This window comes from Papio anubis, chromosome 9 (assembly GCF_008728515.1).
Source record: "Papio anubis isolate 15944 chromosome 9, Panubis1.0, whole genome shotgun sequence".
Taxonomy (NCBI): domain Eukaryota; kingdom Metazoa; phylum Chordata; class Mammalia; order Primates; family Cercopithecidae; genus Papio; species Papio anubis.
The window spans coordinates 11,024,012-11,042,696 of NC_044984.1; the positions used below are offsets into that span (position 1 = coordinate 11,024,012).

The 18,685-nt window shown below is 46.3% G+C and overlaps 1 non-coding gene across 1 annotated transcript; it reads left to right on the forward strand.

Annotated features, from left to right (window-relative positions):
- The first annotated feature begins 18,277 nt into the window (after positions 1–18,277).
- Positions 18,278–18,337, forward strand: LOC116269038. Its single transcript, XR_004176358.1, has one exon. It is a non-coding gene; the product is annotated as a U7 small nuclear RNA (small nuclear RNA).
- Positions 18,338–18,685: the final 348 nt, after the last annotated feature.

Here is an 18,685-nt window from a genome sequence, read left to right on the forward strand (position 1 = left end):
AGAACACATGGATACAAAGAGGGGAAAAACATACAATAAGGCCTAACAGAGGGTGGAGGGTGGGAGGAGGGAGGGGAGCAGAAAATATAACTATTCGGTACTAGGCTTAGTGCCTGGGTAATGAAATACTTTGTACATCAAACCCCTATAACATGAGTTTACCAACACATATACTGCTGAACTTTAAAAGTTAAAAAAAATTCAATCAATTGGACCCAGACACTTATTTTTCTGGTTAACTCCAATGCCAGTAGGCGTAGGGGTTGGTTCAAGACTCTGGCATCACAGCATCTAGATTCCAGTCCTGGGTATCACCACTTCCTATCTCAGAGATCTTGGCCAAAGTATTAACTATCCAAGCTCTGGTTTTATTATCTGTAAAATGAGTTAATTTTGCTTCCCTTATCATAGCTATTCAGAGGATTATATCCTCACAAGAAATTCTAGCTCTTATGGGACGTGTTGTTTTTTGTTCTATGAACTATGGAGAAGACAGATGATGACCTGTGGTAAAGGAAGGAGAAGCATGAGGTTCAACCCAAAGACGTTTTTAAGGTGAAATGTTGACAAGGCCTCTTGGCTTGAACCTATATATAATTGCAAATCCTGAGTCCATCCATCAATAAATCCTCTATTCCTCTTACCTTCATCTACAATTTTGTTAACAACTCTTTACAACATCATCAAGCAGAAGATAGCCCAGGGCAGGGTCACCCCTGAAATTCTCCCTCCAGGTGACAGTGATCCATTAAGCAACCTGCTCTGTGGCAAGAAGGAAAATGGGTTTGGATGTGTGTTGCTGCCACAGTGATGTCCCAGCAGCAGCTAAGAGTCCCAGGGACTTGGCTGCTGGAAGCATCTTCTACCAGAGTTTTCCTACGACAGAAGACTCCCAGAGCCCCTAGGAGCCAGGATCTGGCTGTCGGGAGATAGCATTCATTCATGCATTCATTCATGCATTCATTCACTCATTCATCATTCACCTGTAAAAACATATATTGAAGTGTTCTTCAAGCTAGATGTGCTATGTCCTGAGAATAAAGGTCAGTAAGACATAATGCCTGCCCTTGAGGAGCTTGCTTGTCTAATAGAGAGTAGTATCACAGCCGGAAGAACTCTATGAAAGACTCCAGCCAGGTCATGTCACTCTTCTGCTCACTACTCTGCAATGGCTCCCATGCTCCTCAGAGTAAAGTTCAAGGTCCTTCCCACAGCCCCATAGGACCTGGCCACCCCATAGTTCTTATCCATCCCCTTCCTCCCCTCCCCTGCAGCCACATAGCCCTCCTTTTCAAACACAGCAGCCGAGTGCGCCCCTGCCTTCAGAACCTTGCACTGTACTTGTCTTTCCTTTGTCTAGATGCTCTTCCCCCAAACACCTACATGGCTCACTCCCTCCCTTCCCGCAAGCCTTTCCTCAGAAGACACCTTCTCAGGGACGCTTTGTCAAGCCCCACCACATCTAAAATGTCAACACTCCCCAGCAATTCATATCCTCATCCTAATTTATTTCTTCTTCTCAGGACATCTTCCTCTCTAATACTCTCTACCCGACTTTCTAATCTTGTTTAATTGCCATCTCTCCTACCAGCAGGTAGGCCTCTGAGAGCAGGAGGGAGCTTTGGATTATTTTAATGTTGTTCTGTTTGTTGTACCCAGAACATGTAGATTAGTGACTAATACAGTATATAGGAAGTAGGAAGAGAAAGGAAGAGAGGATGGAATAATGGAAGGAAGGAAGGAAGGAAGGAAGGAAGGAAGGAAGGAAGGAAAGAAGGAGGGACGGAGGGACGGAGGGAGGGAGGGAGGGAGGAAGGAAGGAAAGGAAGGAAGGAAGGAAGGAAGGAAGGAAGGAAGGAAGGAAGGAAGGAAGGAAGGAAGGAAGGAAGGAAGGAAGGGAATTTTTAAATATAACCCAATATGTCCTATAATGAAAGAAGAATCTAGAGCCATGGTGGCACATAGAAAAGCCTCCTAGCCCAGGCCTGGAAAGTCAAGAGGCTTTCCTGAGAACTGTAGAATGAGTCAGAGGTCAGGTAAGGAGCGGAGAGCAAGGTAATTCCAGGAAGAAGAAGCAGCACACACAAATGCCTACCAGGTGCCCTGGGAACTCACTGCACTTGGCAGCTGCATGAAGTTAAACATGGCACAGTGGCATAAGGAGCACTGGAGCCAAGTGGAGGAAGCCTGCAAACCATGAAAAGATGCTCAGAATCCATCAAGAAGCCAGAGGCCAGGTACCATACTCAGATTTTTCCTTTACAAAGGCTAGAGTGTGGGAAATGGATTGGAAGAGAACAAGGTGGAGGCAGGGACATCAGTTAGGAAGATGTTAATCAGGGCAGGAGTAGACAAATGTTTTCTGTGAAGAGCCACATAGTAAATATCTGGGGCATATTCAGCTCTGCCTTTATGGAAAGAAAGCAGCCATTCCTGGTATGGAAATGAACAGGTGTGACTGTGTTCCAATAAAAGTTTATTTTCAAAACAGTCAGCAGCCAGATCAGGCCTGAGAGCTACAGTTTACTGCCTCCTGGATTGGGGGGTGATAGAGAGAAACGGATGTGTTGAATGTTTAAGAGGTACCACCAGCAGAACGTGGCGATTAATTGGAATAGAGAAGGGGTCAAGGAGGACTGTCATTGGGTGCTAAGACACCAGGGGGCTGAAACCGCCAGCACCCATGCCCATGAGTGGAGGCTGACCGAGAGTCACTAGGACAATCTCTGTGTCCACCTGTTTCCAGGTTAGAAATACCCGCAAGAAGTCAGTGAAAAATTGTGCTTTTTGAGTTTAATTTTTTAAATTGTTCTGTATATGAGATAAAAATTTCACAATGCTTCACAGAGTGCACAGTGAAACCTCAGTGTTCTTCTCCCTTTCCCCCAGCTTCACTGTCTCCCTGTTTCCACTGTGCCACATTCAAGTTCACACACTTCTCCAAGTGCACTAGGTTCCCATGGCACCCGCGTCTCCCTCCAAGTGCCGCGGTTTGCAGGTACTGCTTCCTCTTCCTAGAATTACCCTTCGCTCTGCTTCTCACCTGGCCTACTCTGACTCAGGTGTGTTCTGTGGAAGAACAGCCTAAATTGCAATGAGGGAGAGAAAAGGGTTCCCCTGAGAACCTTCTGCCCAGGCCTAGAGCCTGCCTTGAATTATAAGGATCACGCCTCTCTAGCACTGAGAGCTGCTGGGAGGCACGACTGGTGTTTTCCTGCCCAGAAATGTCTCCCTCCTCCACCCTCCTCTGCCAGGTCCTCTGCACAGTGCCCCACATCTTTTCCTTTCACCTGAATCCTCTTCAAGTCAGATACAGCTGGGAGAAGGAGGCTCCTCAAGCCCCGCTGAGAATCAAAATATCAGGGGACACGTGCGTGCTGTGGGGGGCATGGCCAAACTACACCTGGAGGCCGGAGCAGTGAGGCCAAAACCCAGGGGGCCAATCTCGGGCCTCTACAGGGAGGGAGAGAGGCAAATTCTCTAACAGCGTGCATCAGGCCACTGAGGTTCAAAATAGCAATAAAATAAACAGGCCAATGTGGTGGCTCACACCTGTAACCCCAGCACTTTGGGAGGCTGAGGCAAGAGGATTTTTTAAGACCACAAGTTCAAGACCAGCCTAGGCAACACAGCAAGACTTCGTCTCTATGAAAAATAAAATAAATTTTAAAAATTATCTGGGTATGGTGGCAAGGGCCTGAATGTTTCAGCTACTCAGGAGACTGAAGCAAGAGGAGCACTTGAGGCCAGGAGTTCAAGGCTGTAGTGAGGTAAGACTGTATCACTGCACTCCAGCCTGGGTGACAGAGCAAGACCCTATCTCTAAAATTAAATTGAATTAAATTAATAAAGTAGAATAAAATAAATTCAAAAAATTAAAAATTAAATAAAATAAAATACATCAATTAAATTTTTAAAATGCCAAGTAGCTAGTGGTGGGCCCCCTCAGCACATGAGGCAGGTGGACACTTCCCCAGGCAGCGGGGAGGGCGGGAACAGAGGGGCTGCTCCTCCCGATCACATTGCCTAGAAGTGGCCCCTTTTCACCAACTGTGAAGGTCACAGCCGACATGACAGCTGCCGAGACTGTGATACAAACCACGCAGGAAGCACCGTGCAAGCCAGTGCTGGAGACCTGCAGGCTCCTGGACACAGGGCTGCCTTCTGTGTGGGCTTGCCCTGGCCAGGCCAGACTTGGCCCTCACCCCCACCGCCAGAGCCTCCCGCAGCCCCATGGCCCTTGGCTCAGAGCCTGGCCAGATGACAGACAGCCTGGGGTGCGGGCGAGACCCGCTGGACTGGCAGCCCAGGACATGTTCAGGCAAAGGGCAAACCACCAGCAGCTGGGGGACTTCTCGGAACAGGTACCACAACAGCTACACAAGGGCTCAAGTCTTTTCTCCCACAGTCCATCTTCGGGATTGCACAAATGGGCCCCGTCTCGGATGACCTCTCACTGTGATGAGGCACTAGGAGAGCACAGAGCTCCGCACGCAAACAGTAAGTCAGCATGTGGTTAAAAATGTCAGTGTGCTCTAGAGTTTAAAATATATCAACTGAGGGAGTAAATCCAGACCGTCTGCTTACCTTGGATCCATTTTGTGCTGTACAAGACTCAAAAGGAACTCAGATTCTGGCTGAAGATTCTGGCTTTTGTCGGATGCCCCGCCCTCACAGTGACAGGTGGAGACCTATTGCAAGCCAGTCTGCACGTGGTGGCCTCACCCGCCAATGCCCTCTGTGGCTTCTTCCCCTTCCCTGAGGCTGGCCGGCGAGCAGGCCCAGGGCTATTCCATGTGTGCGCTAGCTCCGGGCCTGACAGCCAGATGTCTCCTGACCCACCCGCCGCTTCCGCAGGCTGCATCCCAGGAGCCCATCCAGGCAGGCAGAGCTGCTTCCCACCACCTTGGGAAATGTTGGAACTTACACAGACTCCCCCTGCTCAACATCTAGAACACTTCTAGCTGGAATCCTGTGCCCATCTCTGACTGTGCCTTTATTGGTTTGGGTTGATTGATAAGGCCCCAAATGCATTGCCACCAAGAGCTCTTTTTGCAGACTGGCCATGTCACGCCATTACAGGGACACCACGAACATTTTGGAACATGGCATCCTAGAGGTGGCAGTGCCCTAGCTCAGTGTTTGTTTCTTTGTTTGTTCAAACTCCATATGCTTCCTAGTGGTTTTCAGGCACTCACAAGAGCTTAGGTAGCAGAAGAGACCTGTACCCGGATGATGAACCTGGATGCCCTCTCTCATCTTCCCCGCCTCCACCGCAGGCGATGTGCTTCCCATTCGCATAGGGATGCTTCTGGAAAGGGCAGTGTGTGTTCCTGGCGCTGACTATAGCCGTGGCCTCTAAGCAGCTGGAGCAGTGTTGAGTGGGGACAGGTTCAGGGTCACCAGGCCCAGCTAGAACTCCAGGCTGACCTCAGACCACAGCCCAGCATCAGAATGAGCTCTTGGGCCACAAGGCCATGTGAGGCTTGAAACTCCACAGTTGGAGGATGCTGGGCCACCTCGCAGGTTTCTCTTAGTGGGACAGAAAAGCAGGCCGAGGCCAGACCCAGGCTGCTGTCTGGAGATGGGAGAGTCAGGGCGCGGGCCTGGCTTCAGCACATAGTATGCAGCAAACTCAGCCACTTAGATGCAGGTGGAGTTGGAGCCAAGCACACCTCGATGCCTCCGAGGCGTAACCCCTCACTAGAGGTTAAACATACCTCGTCGACAGAGCCGGAGCAGCCCTACTTGAATGGGCTGTGTGACCACATGTGTGTCGTTTGGGCTCTCTGCTCCCCTGGTTCCGTAATGTGAAACAGGGAGATAAAGCCCTAGCTTTGGCGTTGGCTATGAAGCCCGGGAGATAGCGGCTGCCTGCAGGAGAACCTGGCCAACATTAACCATGGCTATGGAGACTCCCTTGGCCTTAAGTGAGAAAAGAGTTCATGCGCCCAAATCCAGAGCCTTCTTTCCCATTCTCCTTTGAAGAGAACACTCTTCACATAAAAAGAGAGAAGAAACTCAAGATTTTTTTCTTCTTTCCTTCTAGAACCACTTCTAGAAGATCAGTTAGGGTCTCAAACTTGGAAGTAATGTATCTATAATTTGTCTAAACTGACGCTTCTATCAAGGCAATGGAAGGTAAGACGGAAGATGCTTCTATTAAGGTAAATGGAAGAGAAATTATCCGTGGTCTGCATTCCAGCTTGCCACTGCAAAGTGATTCCCTCACACACACTCACACTCACACACATGCACACACAATCACACACACAATCACATTCACACTCATACAATCACACACAATCACACACACTCACACAATCACACTCACACACTCACACTCACATGTACACTTACACCTCTGGTTGAAGGGGAAGGGCAGCATTGCTGCTGAACTGAGACACCATTATGTAACACCTGCTTTTTAATTATGTGTAATAAGCCAACTATTAATCTATCCCACAAACCAAAGGGTAAGTGTGGTTGAAAGTATTAATGCCACAAAAGACCAGGCTGTGGACTGACTGGGGGCTTCTTTCAACTTGCAGTTCTCTTGCCTCACTCCCAGGGCAACTAGAAGTCCTAAAAAATGTCAAATCATCATCCACTCATTAACACTGAGTGAGCAGCCAAATACACTGCCATCCTGTGTGAGACTCAAAAACCCACAAGGATGTCCCCGCCCTCAGAGCATTAACATACAAGCGAATAAGGAAGAACACCTTTAAAAGGAAGGAAATTTTGACACCCACTACAACATGGATGGACCTTGAGAACATGATGCTCAGTGAGATAAGCCAGATGCAAAAGGACAAATACTGAATTATTCTGCTAATGTGAGCTGCCTAGAGTAGTCGAAGTCATAGAGGCAAAGCAGAATGGTGGCTGCCTGGGGCTGGGAAGAGAAGGGAGTGAGGAGTTGGTATTTAATTGGTACAAAGTTTCAGTTTTGCAACAAGTTTTCTGCAGATGAATGGTGGTGATGTTAACACAAGAATGTGAACGTGCTTATACTACAGAACCGCCAGTGTGGGGGTCATGCCTGCAGTCCCAGCAACTCACAAGGCTGAGGTGGGAGGATGGCTTGAGCTCAGGAGGCTAAGGCTATAGTGAGCGATGCTCATGCCAGGACACTGCAGCCTGGCCCACAGAGTGAGACCCCGTCTCTAAAGAGAAAACTACACAACTGTACACTGAAAAATGGCTAAGATGGGCCAGGCGCGGTGGCTCATGCCTGTAATCCCAACACTTTGGGAGGCTGAGACGGGCGGATCATGAGGTCAACAGTTTGAGACCAGCTTGACCAACATGGTGAAAGCCCGTCTCTACTAAAAATACAAAGATTAGCTGGGCGTGATGGCGGGCGCCTGTAGTCCCAGCTACTTGGGAGGCTGAGGCAGGAGAATGGTGTGAACCTGGGAGGCGGAGCTTGCAGTGAGCCGAGATCACACCACCGCACTCCAGCCTGGGAGACAGAGCGAGACTCCGTCTCAAAAAAAAAAAAAAAGGGCTAAGATGGTTCACTTTATGTCATATGCATGTTACCACAGTTTTTAAAAGACAAAACAGAAAGAAAAAGTTCCACAAAGTTAAGAGGTAAGCAACGCAGCAGGGACCCTGAGATCTGGCAGTCGTGGAAGTCAGACAAGTTTATGTGGCTGTCACACCCCTTTTAATACAGCAGGAAGTCCTGTCCACCTACAGAATGAAGTCCAGCAAAGTGTGAAGGCTGTCCTTAAACCTAATGCTGTCTATGAGAATCAAGGGCCAGGCCTCAACTATCTAGGCAGCCCCGTCACGAAGGCATAGCATGGTACAGCTATTGTGACTATGTGACCCATATTCTGAGATCCAGTTCCTTTGAGCATGAAGGGGCACTGTTGATAATCACAGTGGACAACAGCATATGGTCTCCTGGGATATAGCAGAAAGAGCCCAGACTCAGGAACGGGCAGACCTGGTTCCAAATCCTAGCTTAGGACACACTTGGGCAAATACCTTTCTGCCTCTGAGCTTCCGTTTCCCCTCTGTAAAATTTCAATCTCATAAGGTTATTATGAGTATCAAAAATAAGATGAGAAAAACTCCCAGTCCAAGGCCTGACAAGTCCTAAATATTATTAATAAAAGCCTATAATCTTACCTGCAATTCTGAAATCCAAAAACCCCTAAAAACTGAAAGCTTTCTAAACTCATTTGGTGGCTAAACCAGACTGCAACGAATGCATGGCTCTACATCCCACTTAGTGCAATTCACTCTTATTTTTCTCCACAGAAATCTTTATGTGTTTGATGACAGGCTGCTGCTCCAGTCCCTGCTGGGAGTGGTGTGAATATACTGTGTGTGTGTGTGTGTGTGTATATATACACACAGTATATTCACACAGTGTGTGTATGTATATATACACACAGTATATTCACACAGTGTGTGTATATATATACACACGTATATTCACACAATGTGTGTGTATATATACACACACATATATGTGTATATATGTATGTATATATGTATGTGTGTATATACATATTTGTATGTATGTGTGTATGTGTGTATATATATGTGTGTATATATGTATACATACATGTGTTTATATATACATATATGTATACATACATATATATGTATGTGTATGTGTGTGTGTGCGTGCATATATCTCTATATATATATGTATTATCTTTCTGAAGTCCAAGGTTTCCATATTAGGCTGGAAGGATGAGATCTCTTAATTATGGCTATCGGTATCCTATGGAGATTTAAATATCTTGTCATCTCTAGATACAGTTATGGAGAATGATATTTAGTGAAAAATTGCGTGTTTCATTTTTTAAAAAGCAATGCATAAAATAATGTTCTTATTTGTTTTTTGAAATATGTATACACATATATAAGCTCGTCTAGGCATGGACCATCTCAGGAAACAGCTCTGAGGGTGGTGACTGGTTGCTGGGAAACTGAGGTCAAGAGACAGAAATATTCAGATTTTATTGTGTACCTTCTTATGCAATGTGAAATTTGTATCCCATATATAGAATAATTTTTTAAACATTAAACTAAAAAGTTAAAAGACATTTTATACCCATTAGGGTAGCTAATATTTTTTCCTAGAAGAAGAGAAAATAACAAGTGTTGGTGAGGATGTGGAGACACTGGAACCCTCGTGCACTGTGGGTGGGAGGGTAAAATTGTACAGCTGCTATGGAAAATGGTGCACAGGCTCCTCAAAAAGTTCAACCTAGAATTATCGTCAGATCCAGCAAGTCCACTTCTGAAAATACACCCAAAAGAATTGAAAGCAGGAACAGGAACTCTAAGAAGCATCTGCACGCCCACGTTCATAGCAACATTCTTCACAGGAGCCCCCAAATAGAAGCAACCCCAATGTCCATCGGTGGATGGAGAGATAATGAAATGTAGGCTACACACCACAGAACACTATTCAGACTGAAAAAGGAAGGAAATTCTGACACATGCTGTAACATGGATGAAACTTGAGGACATTTGCTCAGTGAACTAAGTCAGACACAGGACAAACACTGTCTGATTCCACTTATATGAGGTACTTATAGGAGTTAGATTCAAAGACAGGAAGTCAAATGGTGGTTGTCAGGGGCTAGAGGGGGCGGCCAATGGGAGTGAGTATTTAATGGACATGGTTTCAGTTTGGAAAGATGAAAGAGTTCTGGAGATGGATGGCGGTGGTGATGCTTGCACAACCATGTGAATGGACTAAATGCCACTGAACTGTACATTTTAAATGGTTAAAATGAGCTGTAAACCCAGCAGTTTGAGAGGCCGAGGCAAGAAGAACACAAGGTCAAGAGATCGAGATCATCCTGGCCAACATGGTGAAACCCTATCTCTACTAAAAATGCAAAAATTAGCTGGGCGTGGTGGCGGGCACCTGTAGTCCCAGCTACTCGGGAGGCTGAGGCAAGAGAATTGCTTGAACCCAGGAGATGGAGGTTGCAGTGAGCCAAGACCGTGCCACTGCACTACAGCCTGGCAACAGAGCCAGACTCCATCTAAAATAAAATAAAATAAAATAAATAAAATAATAAAATAAAATAAAATAAAATGGCAAACGTTATGTGATGTGTGTTTTATGACAATAATAAAGTTAAAGGAGCAATTTCCTGCATGAAATATTCCTTGGGAATACCCGTGTCTCTGGAGCCGAATCTTCCTCTGAGCTGCGCAGGGTGGCAGTTGGCACAGGCTCAGGGGCCTATGAATAATGCATGATGACTCAGGGCCCATTGTCAGGGATTGCCCTCCAGGGCTCTGCAGGCCCTGCTGACCTCAGTGTGCCCTTTGAGCAGGCTGGTTTGAGCCATGGAGGAGCAGAAGCGGGGCTTGAGTCTCACATGGACAGGCTGGTGGTGTTGTGGCATAAACGCACATTGCCTGGAGCCGGGGCCCGGTTATGGTGAGCATCAGACTCCTAGACATGCCCCAGGGAGTCATCATAAGATGCTTGGGTTGAGCCACTGGTGTCTCCATCAGGGTCCAGTCCTTCTGGATAAGGGATGAGGGGTCCCTGCTTCTCTTTGAAAGAAGTCACTTCCCAGCCAGGGCTTCTCCTGCAGGTCTAAAGAGGCAAAGATGATAAAGTAGAAATGACAGCTCCCTGTTCCCTTAATATCTTGACACCTGGGGTTCTGTTTTTGTCTTTTATTCCATTTCTTTCTTTTTTTAAAAAAAGATTTTAATTTCTTTGATTTTAATCAAAGAAGGGGCTTTCTGGCAGAGTTAGAGGATTTGAACCATTTCTCTGCACCAACTGGCAATTTCAGCTTATTTTCTGGGGTTCTCCTTACCATTAAAATGTGGCCCACTGCAACCCTCAGATTTCAAATGTCCCCGCCCAACAAGGAAGCACAGCCACTGAGTTTTTCAGTTACTCTGGGGGAGCTGGTCCCCATCCCACCTCTAACGCAGCTCACACAGGCAGGTCCACGGGCTCCTCGCTTGTATCACAGACCCTCAGCGATTCCATGCACAGATCAGACAGGAAAACTGTGCCCAGCCTAGGACTTCAATAGAGGGGACTGTAATGTGGGGAACTGGCCACAAAGATGTTGAAGGAACTGAAAAGTCAAGTAGGATTAGTGAGGCAAACCAGAGAGATGTAACAGGAAGAAGTTTCTACCCACCCTGGGCTTGGAAAGAGAATGTTACCCAAACCCGAATCCCAGGCTGTCTGGTGGGAATTGGAAGTATGGAGGGAGGGGCCATCCACCCACAAAGGTTCAGTGTTAGGGGCCCTGACCAGGCCAGAGTGAGATGGAGAGACTCCCTGGCATCTCCCTTCCCCTAGCCGTGCGGTTGGTTCTTACTGACTCCCTTGGGCTGAGCCCAGCCAGGAGCAGAGGGCCAGGGATCCTGGGAAATGAAGTTTGCAGAAGACAGAGCACAGCAGTCCAAAGCAGAGCAGGGAATCCAGGAAAACAACGACAGTCCACCAGTCCGGTGGCCAGGGTCATCCCCAACTCAGAAGGAATTTTTCCACCTTTTTTGTTCTGTCCTGGCATTTCTGTTTTAGATGCCTCATATGCAAACAAATTGAATTCAAAGTTTCACAGAATAGGAATATTTAAATTTGTCTGGAAAGCTCAGCTTGGAGCCTGTCAATCACTTCCAAATCTCCCAAGTAGATTTGTGTCCTCTGACTCTCCCCCGGCCAGACTGAGTGTCTCCACAGCCAACACCTGCTCTGCAAGGAGCAGGCTATCCTGGGCAGGCGTGAGATGCTGAGAAGCATAAGAAAGCTGGATTCCACCCGGTTTCTGCGGGAGGAGGCAGCTGCATAAGAGGTTTCCACGCCACCCAGAGAGAAGATGCATTATTTCCTCCACCGGGGCTGGGCTTCCAGGTACTACTGAGACCAGAGGTCACTGTGGTTCCGTGGGCTGAGCCATAGATTAGGATCTCAATGGTTCTTTGTTTAAATCCAGCCGAGGCATCCAACCTTGCATGACCTTGAGCCATACACAACTCTTAGGATGCAACCTGCTTTATGAGATGAGAAAGACACGAGGAAGACATCAGTGAGGGACCCTGGAAGGTAAATGAACAATCCTGACAATGTCCTGCACTCACACCGTGCCCTTCCTCTGAGGCGTGCCCTGAAGGACAATCTTGCTTGTCCTTGAAATTATCCTTGTGAGGCTGAGGTCAAGGATTCCCATTGCAGCTTGAGGGGTGAGGTTAAAAGTCTGCAATCCAGCTCCTAGGAAATATGTAAAATTAGATCTGAGATGAGCCTGTCAGTAGTAGATTAGAGAGAGAACTTTTATGAAGTTAAGGGTAAACTGGCTGGTCTGGGTCTAGAACTGGGAATAGTGCCTAGCAGCACATTTTTGAGAACATGCAGCCAGGTTTGGAGTGTCATGGAGTGGGTGTGTGCACACATGTGTGTGTGTGAGCATGTGTATGTGGGTGTGTGTGACTGTGTGAGTGTGAGAGTGTGAGTGTGTGAGCATGTGCATGAGAGATACGCGGAGCGGAGCGTACGTGCGTGTGCATGAGCGTGATGGGGCGCGGTGCGGCGTGCAAAAGTGAAACATCATGCGTGCGTGGGCGGAGGGCGCGGAACGCAGTGGCGGAGCGCGTGCGTGAGAGCATCAGTGATAGTGCGCGGCAAAAAGATGCGTGGGCGTGCAGAGTGCGTGGCGTGATGCGAGCGTGCGGAGCGTGCGTGCATGAGGAACGTACGAACGTGATCGTGGAACGCACGTGAGATGAGTGCAAAATCAAAGGTCCGGAGAACGAGGTAAAAGTGAGAGACAGCGATGTGCAGCAAAGGATCAGTGCGGGGAAGCGTAACTTTGGATACACAGACATCCTGGAGCATATGCACATTTCCTTCCTTGTTCAAATAAACCCTACGGATAAAGTGCTTTGACATCTGGTCTCTGCAGCCCTCCACAGGAGGCAGGGCAAGCACTACTAAGCCCACTACAAACAGGTCAGCTAAGGCTCCCCTCAGTGACTTGCCCAGGGTCAAGGAAGAATGAGCGGCAGAGCCCCGAGCCCGTGTGCTCCCTTCTGTGCCGGGCTGCTTCTCCTGGGCATGGCTGTGCCTTGTGAATGGGACATTTCTCCTTTGATGTGCCCTGGGTTCCTTAAGTAACTTAGATATTGCTCAGGCGGGGTGAGGGGAAAATGTATTTTCAGGTCATATTACTTGAAACAAAATAATGTAGACTAACTGACATTGAAAACACATATTTATTTCGTACAGTACTGGAGGTTTGGAGTCCAAGTTCAAAGTGTCAGCTAGATTGGTTCCTGGTGAGGGCTCTCCTCCTGGTTTGCAGGCAGCCACTTTCTCTTTGCATCCTCACCTGGTGGGAAGAGAGAGACAGCGTGCTCTCCTTACCAGATCCATCATAAGGGCCCCGCCCCGTGACTTAATGTAACCCTAATTACCTACCAAAGGCCCATCTCCAAATACCATCACATTGGTGGTTAAGCTTCAACATAGGAATTTCGGGAGGACACAAACATTCCATCTACAGCGTGGGTGGAAACCCATATCTTCATCACCACCTGTGGTGTCCACACACTACAGCCATCAAGACAATGGGCATGTTCTCCTTACAACTCGATCCAAGGAGCAGGGAAGGAGGGCAAAGCTGGGAGAGATTAAGAATATTAAGAAGAGAATAGGGTAGCCAGATTTAGTAAATAAAAATACAAAATGTCTAATTCTGAATTTTAAATATAAAATGCCTAATTCTGAATTTCAGATAAAGAACAAATACTTTTTAGCATAAGTATGCCCCAAACTAAGCATGGCAAAGGACATATTTATGCTAAAAAATTATGTATTATCTAATAATAAATTATTATTATTTTCTGCAATTCACATTAACTGGGCATCCTGTATTTTCATCTGGCAACCCTAAAAGAGAAGGGCCAAAATCTGCTGAGTCAAGCCGGTGGATTCCAGGAGGGACTATTGCTGGATTTCTGGACTGATGCTCGCTTTATAATACTTAACTGTTTTTAGCCCCTTCCCTCCCTCCCTCCCTCCCTCCCTCTCTTCTTTTCTTTTCCTTTCTTTTTTTTTCTTTTTTTTCTTTTCTTTTCTTTTCCTTTCTTTTTTTTTCTTTTTTTCTTTTCTTTTCTTTTCTTTTTTTCTTCTTTATTTCTGACCAGGTTCTCACTCTCTACTGAGGTTGGAATGCAATGACACAATCTCAGCTCACTGTGGCCTCAACCTTCAGGATCATGTGATCCTCCCACCTTAGCCTCCTGAGTAGCTGGGATTACAGGTGCGCACTACCATGCTCAGCTAATTTGTGTATTTTTTGTAGAGATGGGGTCTCACTATGTTGTCCAGGCTGATCTTGAGCTCCTGGGGTCAAGCAATCTGCCTGCCTCAGCTCCCTAAAGTATTGAGAGTACAGGCATTAGCCACCACACCCAGAAACTTCTGTTTTTAGCCATGGTCTCTTTAGGCGTTCTCTATCACTCTAAGTCAAAACTATTCCTTAAACATGCAGGGCTCGAAGTGTTGATCTCCTGGAGAGCCTAGTCACCTCCAAGCCATAGGGCTTACAGTAGGCTGTCCTCAGACAAGCAAAGAAATGATAGACTTTCTACCCCAACTCAGATCTAGGTTTCAGGACTCATTCTAGGAACAGCTGCAACTGCCACCTAGACTGTGAGGAAACTTTCTCAGGGTTCTAGAAAAAACAGTGGAGGAGAAGGTGGGGAGGGGGAAGGAGAAAGAGAGTTAAAACAAAGAGAGAGAGAAAATTAGAGATTATATCAAGGCTCTCCCAACTCCCTCCTCTCTCCCTGGAACACAGGAGTAAACGTTAAGAAGAGAAGGATGAGATTTCTCCCCTAACTGAGGAAAACTACAAAACATGAGAGTTTGAAAAGACAATAAGGAAGATAGAGGCCAATCCTGTAATTTTTCAGATGAAGAAAGTAAGACCCAGGAAGAAGAAATTACTGTATTCAGATCACACAGTTTTAAGGATTCGAGCCAATACTGGATCCTGACCCAGTGTTTACTATTCTCTGCAGTGTTCCATTATTCGTGGATTGCGATGATGAAAGAATGCTTAGAAATGATCTAGTTCAACCTCCTGACTTTAAAATAAGAAAAGATATATTGAGAGAGGTCAAATAATTTGCTCAAAGTCACAGTTGGCTTTTTGCTACCAATCCAAGCTTCTTTTCCCTAGTCTTTGCATATACACATAACAATGTGTTGAATAATTTCAAAATTATTTCAAAAATTCACCCAGAGTAAATGTACTTATTCAGGAGAGCAGTGGAAATAGGAAATATAGCAAACATGAAAACACCTCATCCCTATGACTCAATTTATACCGGTCCATGAACAGTTAACAGTTTTCAACACCTGACACCTCTCTTCCTGTGATAACTGGCAGCCAGAGTTATTTTGCAAAACTGTGTTTCCAAGTCCTCAAGAGGAATACACGTGTAAGTATGCTTTAAATCTGCAAATGTTTTATCTTTGAGCTCCTTAAACGGTTAACACTATTAATCTTCATCTTTAAGCTGCTATTAAGTTTGTTATGTTTATACATATGTGTGTGTATCTACACAGAACTTTTTTCACTGGTCCTGTGACTCCTAGAACTGTATCCTTCCACCCACTATACATTTCCCTGTGTAAATAATATGGCTTTCACTCATGATGGAAACAAGACAGAAGGAATGAGGTCAAGGAGGAAATAAATTTGGATAGAAAGAAGCCATCAAAACCCTGTGAATAAAATTCACATGCAAGTTTCGGTGACTCGTAAGAGCACAGAGAGAAAAAAACAGGGGTTATTCAGGAGCAGGCTCCTGTAGGGTAGAAGGCGCTGCACAGCGGGAGTGCGGGGCGGGCACAGGTCAGCACCAGGATGCACCAAGGGCATTGGGAAGTGCTGAGGGCCAGGCCACACTTAACTCAGGTCTGTGCCCTTTAGTGGGAAGAAGTCTCAGAGTGTTTTCACCCTGCGAATCTCCTCTGTGCAAGAAAAGACCAGTTGATGTCCTTGAAAACTTTCCTATTTGGCCAGTTCATTCTTATTTCAAAATTTTATGTTATTATATTTTTTAGAGACAGGGTCTCACTATGTTGCCCAGGCTAGACTCGAACTCCTGGGCTAAGTGAGCCTCCCACCTCAGCCTCCTGAGTTGCTACCATGCCCAGCTTGCCCAGTTCATTTTTAATGAGGCCAAACACATTGGCCGTGCAGTTCACAAACAAAAGGGAATGTCTGTAGTTCTGGTCAGTGACAAACTCATTGTACTTTACAGAGGAAGCTCCATGCAGAATGTTCAAATATCATCCTCTAAAGGTTGACTCTAAGTACACAGAAGAAGTGTAGGGGCACAGACAGCTCAGCTGAGCACTCAGCACATCAAACAAGAAAGCATACGGTGGTTTCCCTCTACCCAGAGCAGGGTCTGATACTGAGGAGCAAGCCTGGACTTTGTTCTTGGGCAAATTGCCCCATTAGGGGAGGGAGGAACCCACTCTCCAGACTTTCTGGTTTGAAGCAGTGCCTGGGTCTGAGCAGAGCAAGGAACGCTTCCTGCTACGGCCAAACTAGACTAGCCTAGGCCCTGAGAGCCATGACCTCACATGTGTCTTTTTCTCCAGGCACACTGGAAAACTTAGTCCTCCCACCGTGACTGTCTGTTCCCGAGATAGTTCCTTTGCATGGAGAACCCTTGCCCATCCCACCCACCCCCACACCATAAAAAGTCAACGTGAGAAGGTTTGAATGGATTTAGTGATCCTGCACTCCAACCCTGCCTATCTATTCATCAAAGTTCACTTCAAATACCACTTTATAAAGACATTGTGGTTCTTCTGTCTCCCAATTCATTGGTACTTTGGTGCTCTTACGGTATACATCACATTCAGTCTTGTATTAGAGTTGTTTGTGTACATATTTTCTGCCCTCACTCTAGGGCCAGATTAAAACCTATAAATCTTAAAATATTTTGGTCTCCTGAAAATTAAACAGTATCATTCATAGTTTCCACTATTAAAGATTTTATGCTTTTGGAATAAAATATGTCATTCTTCACCCCCCTCTCCCCAAAACCCCAAAACTTTGTTCCTCTGCTTTTCTGGTTTCCCATGTGCTGCTTAGAGTGCCTAGTGGGTTTTCCAGCAGCCCTGATCCCAAGCACATGTGAGACCATGAGCATTTTCAAGACAAAAGTGTCCTTACTCCTCTTTATGAGACTGCCAAGATTAAACACGGAGCTCAGAACACAGTATGAACCCAGTAAATGTATAATGAAATGAATAAGGCTAGCATATTCACTAATGAGAGCTCCTCAAATGATGAGCAAGAAGAAGTTGAAATGGTGCCATCCAAGGCTTCCCAGTGCCCCTGGAGACCACACAGCCCCCTTACACAGGAAATGACATGATTCCTGATAAGCAAGCAGTACACACTGCACAGCCTCCTTCCCTTCCTCCCCCTGCCACTCAACACCTTTGGCAAACAGCCGCCTGCCTTCATCCTTCATTAGGAAAGCATTCATGAGACAACAGCATTAACAGTGCACGAACTAATGCTTCTTCGAATTTTTCTGGGGTCTGCTGCTGCTACTGCTAAAATCCACTCACCTTCAGATGCAGTTTCTCAAATGGCTTAAAAGCTTCTCTGCTTTCGATCCGTGCAGCATCACTTTCTACTCCCCCAGTCAGAAACCAGAAGCCACCCACCGCCGTTTCCTGCGTCCATGATAGTAGAAAGCTGCAGAGAACAGCTGGCCGCTGGGTTGCCAGGTTGTGGGCTGGGTAGGGAGGATCCATTGCAGGAGCATTGGAAAGCCTTGAGCACCGCGCCCTGCCTGTCCACACAGCAGTACCTTCACAGTCTTTTAGCAGTTCCGGTCAGGTTTCTGCCTCTTAAAGCGGCTCCACAGACTAAAAGCCATCATCTGGAATTGGGAGTAAAAGTGCCCACAGGATATGAAGCGCTCTAAGAAAATTCAGCTGGGCAGGTATTTTAAGGTCACTGACTGACTCCAAATTGAAGGTAGAACCCATACTGACCGCAATTCATCACACTTCTGTAACTTCAGAACTCACTGCTGGCTCGTGGGGAAGGTTGCAATTGTATTCAGTCCGGATATCTGAACATATTATTTAGAAATATTAGCTTATCCAGCTGCCTACGGAGCTTCCCATCTGGGCTTTCAGTTGCTACATTCTCTAAAGCCGTATCTGACCTACACCTTCCTAACACTATGTGCTTCTTCAGCATCCACCCAGTGTTACAACTTTTAGAATTGGCCTAGCTGTTTTTCCAGTCTTCACTGGAAAGCCCTTGCCCCCAAATATAAAAAATAATAAACCATTCACCCCTAAACTTCAGGAGGGCTTCCAGTCGTCTTTAAGCACTCATTTAAAAGAAAAGTCTTTTATTCCCTTATAATAGTATTAAATCATTAGCAAATGATTCTCAAAACTATTTTTTTGAGTGCTCTCTTCTGTGTGAGAATGTAGGAAATGATGACCAAGTATATGAAGTTTTTGGTGAGCAGGGCAGGCCTGGTAGGTGATGTGAAAGCTTGTAACTATTTGTCTGTTACCTACCTAAGACTTGGAAGCCCCCTCCTCACTTTGAGTGGTCCCTCCTTTCTGGACCGAACCAATGTTCATCTTACATATGTTGAT